Source organism: Echinops telfairi, unplaced genomic scaffold, assembly GCF_000313985.2.
Source record: "Echinops telfairi isolate 266 unplaced genomic scaffold, ASM31398v2 ScPeMD7_24;HRSCAF=84, whole genome shotgun sequence".
NCBI lineage: Eukaryota > Metazoa > Chordata > Mammalia > Afrosoricida > Tenrecidae > Echinops > Echinops telfairi.
In genome coordinates this window covers 5,630,168-5,634,955 of record NW_022103921.1, presented here as the reverse complement: position 1 = coordinate 5,634,955, position 4,788 = coordinate 5,630,168, and the positions used below count along the sequence as shown (strand labels likewise).

Sequence of the window (4,788 nt, the reverse complement as noted above, 5' to 3'; positions counted from 1 at the left end):
CAATGAGTTTCCCTCTAGCACCCACTCCTATGCTCAATGTAAACAGAGCTCAATCAATGACCAAATCAATCTGTACAAGGAACAACTCATGGATCTCAGCTTGCAGTTGGACTATCGCGCATAAACTTATATCAACAGGACTTTACATTCTATGCCATTGGATAAATTAATGATGTTATCAACAAGTGCCTTACATCCCAGGGGGATGATTGACAATGGTTTTCTTTTTTGTTTGTTTTGTCTTGAGTTTTTATTTTGCTTGTTTTTGTTTTCTTGTTGTTTGTAGTGGTGGTTTTTGTTTTTGTCATAATCTGACCGCCAAAGTAAACCAGAGTTGTTCATTACCACGGACAAGCAGGTGGATTCTGGGTACCCACTTATTTCTTGTCCCAATCCAAGAGCAGTTAGTTCTTATAACATGGCCCTGCTTCATACTCACCATCATGAAGAGCTCACTGAAGATCAGGGTGCTACAGCAAAGTGTGGTGAATAAACCAGATGGTGCCCGGCTATCAATTGGAACAGTGTCTAGGTCTTAAAGGCTAGTATTCAAACAAGCAGCCAAGTGAGTCATCAACGGAATCCACCCAGAAGCGCACCAGCCTGTGTGATGCAAAGATGACAATCACAATATCCAAATATGACAAAGGGAAAATTATTAGAGCTTAAATTGTGAACACTTAACCGTATATACTCATGTGTAAGCTGAGTAAAAAAGTTCCATCACTTTTTCAATGCAGTTTTGGTGGTAAAATTAGGTGCCTTGGCTGATATTCGGGTTGGCTTATACTTGAGTATATATGGTAATTTTCCCAAGGCAATGGGGGTCAGTGGGGGCCCCAAATCCATCTTCAGACTCTCTAGCCAGATTCAGCCTCTGGCAGATCCTCTCTGGACCCATTCAAGGGACTCACGTCGCTCTACAATCACACAGAGACTATTGTAAACTTGATTACGATGGAAAAATCCATGGTGTAACATGATACTTGGTGAGTTGATCTCTCTCTTGACCAAACCTGAATGTGTTGTAGGCGCTAACATTTCTTACTTGTTCCACGACAGAAATTTCTTCACTAGCTTTTACAGCATTGTTGGTCATGTTTTTGTGCTTAGTCTTTATTTTCATTTTCATCTTTATTTCTCGCTCTTATTCATTATTATTATTTTCTTCTTTCTGTTTCATTTTTTAAAAATTGTTTCTGTTAGATTTCCCAGTTTCTGAAGCACAGAAAGAGTGGATGCATAGAGACAATAACTGAAGCAATGGTTAATCAGTGGTGGGGTAGGCAGGGTGATAGGCATTGGGGAGCAAACAATGAATGTAGGAGTAGGGAGGGAACACTAGAACTGATTGTGATGATGTCTATACAACTGCTTTTATGAGCAATTTAACTATGGAAGTGTATATGTGAATATTATATCAAGAAAACGACTGTAAAAAAGAAAAGAAACCCCTGTTTCTTCCTTTAGGTGATTGGCTCAGAGATGGTCCCTAGTCCTTCCAGTCCCTTAGCTAAAGTAACCTCTTAGTCACACCATCTTCATCAAAGACTTCTGCTTGCTGACATTATTGACAGAAATAATGGACATTGACTGTATAAGCAGGTGCCACCTAATTGTTCTTGTTACTCTACTGTTTTGCACATAATCATTACTCAATAAATATTTGTTGGCTAAATTAATGAATATTCAGTGGACCACTAACTCTCCTCATTATTCTGCTGACATGTTGGTAATGATAAAATGAGGCTATGCGGGCCACCTTGCAACTTCCAGGTAAGTCATGCATCTGTTTTCTCACATATTCTCACTTACAGCACTGACAAGCATATGACATGCGAGCTGGTAGTAATTGGAAGGATTGCATTCCATAGTCCAAAGAATCCGCAAAACAGGTAATTACAGTTAACTTCAAACGTGCTTAAAGGTATCTTGTGAAGCTTTATTCAATAATTACTAGGACATCTGGAAGGGAACTATTTTAAATGGTTCATGCATATTGTACATCTAAAACTTAGAAAAATCGTATTTCATTTTATGTACAAGTAGTTATTTTTATAAACTAGAGACACCTCAGCAATATAGCAGTTACATATTGAAATCACTGAGTGGGAGCATCTTAAATGAACACATTTCAGTTTATTTTTTCAGTGTGACATTCAAATTTAGAATTGGGGCAAAGCGAGAGTGCAATAGCATATGCCTGCTGGTCTGTCCTTCTTCCCCCAAGTCCTCAGTTCCCCTTTCAGAGTCCTCCTCCTCCATGGCTTCTCCTTCCCACTGCCTCAGTGCACTGTCCCCTTTGAGCGTCTCCCCATCACAAGGACAGGCCTGGAAAACGTTGAACAAGTATTGCCATATAGTGGTGTAAATAAACCAAACAACAACAAAATGATTTAATGTGGTGCTAACTTTCAGAGAAATGGTCGCTTCCATAGGCAATGAGACGTCTCTAATCATCGTGGTAAATGTTTAATTCTGGGATTTTTTGCATCCGTTGGAAGCAGAGTTCGGGAAAGGATGAGGGAGTGGAGCAGCCACTTCCCTATACCTTTGAAATTAACCCTATAAGAAGGAAAAATCCACATTGTTGGCCTGAAGTTAGTTTAAGCTGAAGGTCACACATTTTCTGTTCCTTAGATGTATGTGGGTCGCCTGTTGTGAGCACTTTGCTAGAAGTTACCAAAATCGTCTTTAGAAGTGAGGTGATCTTGAGTTTGAATACGAGCTCACACATTCCAGCTCGGTGATCCTTGGCAAGTTACTTAATCTTTCATGGTTTTTGTTCTGTCCTCTGTACGACAGATGCAGGTGAGGCTTAAATGAGCTACAGTAGACACACATACTTTGTTCTGTATCTTAAAAGCAAGCCCATTGCCCCTGAGTCGACTTCTACTCATTGAGATCACATGTCTTACAGACGAGAACTGCACACCATAGTGTGATCTTTTTAAAAAAATCATTTTATTGGGGCTCGTACAACTCTTATCACAATCCATACATACATCAATTGTGTCAAGCACATAGCGTACTCTTTATAGAAGCATATCACCAGGTCTTTCTTCCATTGCTATTGAGTGGGTTCGAACCACCAATATTTTCACTGATTGAGTACAAACCTTTTGCATCAGCCACGTATTTTCTCTGTACCTTGAGACCTACCGACCATTCCGTAGCTCTGGCGTGCATGCATGCGTGCAGAAAACCCTTATGTTTTCAACTGGGAGACCTAGAAAATAAACTTGCAGAGGCCTGTGTGATAGTAAGTCAGCGAGGGACAGCAGACATTGAAAGGTGGATGGTGCAATCAATCGCAGGATGAATCAACAGATCCATGGGAGGGATTAAAGTGCGATAGGACTCAAGTAGCAAATGATTGGGCTGCAAAGGGGGCAAGGCCAAGGAATTATGTCCCCAGAGCATTCAGCTTCAACGTTAGCTTCTGATTTATTCTTGGGTCCTTTCAGGTGTTTGGATTATGAAGGCAGGACAAGCATGGCCATTACAAACAGGAAGTTATATTGTAAATGAACTGTCCCCACGGAGTGGGTAGCATTTCTCCGCTATTTGTTTGTAGTGGTCAGAAACTAAAACAAGACAGCCTTCAGCAGTTTCTGTTTTCTCTTAGTGACTTTACTTGAGTAAAAAAGGCACATACAATTTTAGATTTTATGATAGTTACTAGAAGGAGAGAGGCAAGTGGAACCCAGAAGCCTGCCCTAAAATTGCACTCTACTGATTTGTTTCCAAAATAGAGCTGAAGAGTTTTACTGTAATGTTTTCCTTTACTGACCACTAAAGAGAACAGAAAAGAGGAGCCTCAAGGCCTGAACTCCTTTTTCAAGAACTTTTTTTAGGTCAACCAGAACTTTATTTCACTGTGCAACCTGCTTCCGTGCCTTAAGCCTCCGGGTAAAGCCAGGCAATGGTTCGGGGTGACAGTTTGCTTTGGCCTGGGACACTGTGTGAGGCCCATGGGATCGGACCTGCCACAAATCCAAACCCATGCACTGCACTCCTTAAATAAAAGAAAATTACTTGCCATTTGTAGACATTAGGTCACACAGTGAATTCCTTGTTCCAACATATATTGTAAGAAAATGCTCAGAATAGTACTGCTTACACACAGTCATTTCTATATCTGTAGGATCGAACAGAGAGAACTGTAACAATTCAGGGTTAGAACAAGTCCAGGAGCGACCAGATAGTTATAGCTATAGACTAGTCCATGTCTCTTTATAGTCCATCCCCTAAGAATTCAGAGCCATACATCAAAAAGATATTTTTCCAAACATGTCAAAATGAAGAATGAATTGGAACAAAACCCCGACTTTCTGGTTTATGCGATGTCTATCTCGTGCAGTGTGATCACTGCATTCCACCCTTGAGTATTCTGTTTGAGTGAAGTGCTACTCTTCTTACACCGAAAGACTAAGGAAGAACGGAAGCATTGTACATGACCCAGGAAGACCTCCATTAAAGAATTGGATTGATAATTCCTCAGATATTCCCAACGGATATTATTCGCAAGCAAACAAACAGGAAAGAAGTCTCAAGTCTCACGAAAACCTTCAGGAACGTTCTGTTTAGAGTGGGGCATAGCAGTGCATAACACCCGGGATAGAAGCCACAAGAAGAAGAAAGCAGTCATGTCTATGGGGTGGGGAGGTGGGGGTTGCATTACTGTTGGTTTTCGTGGAAAGGGATGATATATTCAGAATGATATTTCCTTTTCTGTAGCTGGTGTTGGAGGAAAGAGCTGAGATGCTTCCATTTGAAAGTGCCACA

At 40.7% G+C, this 4,788-nt stretch overlaps 1 non-coding gene across 1 annotated transcript; it reads right to left on the bottom strand.

Annotated features, from left to right (window-relative positions):
- Positions 1–3,876: 3,876 nt before the first annotated feature.
- LOC115869373 lies at positions 3,877–4,009 on the bottom strand. Its single transcript, XR_004046149.1, has one exon. It is a non-coding gene; the product is annotated as a small nucleolar RNA SNORA42/SNORA80 family (small nucleolar RNA).
- Positions 4,010–4,788: the final 779 nt, after the last annotated feature.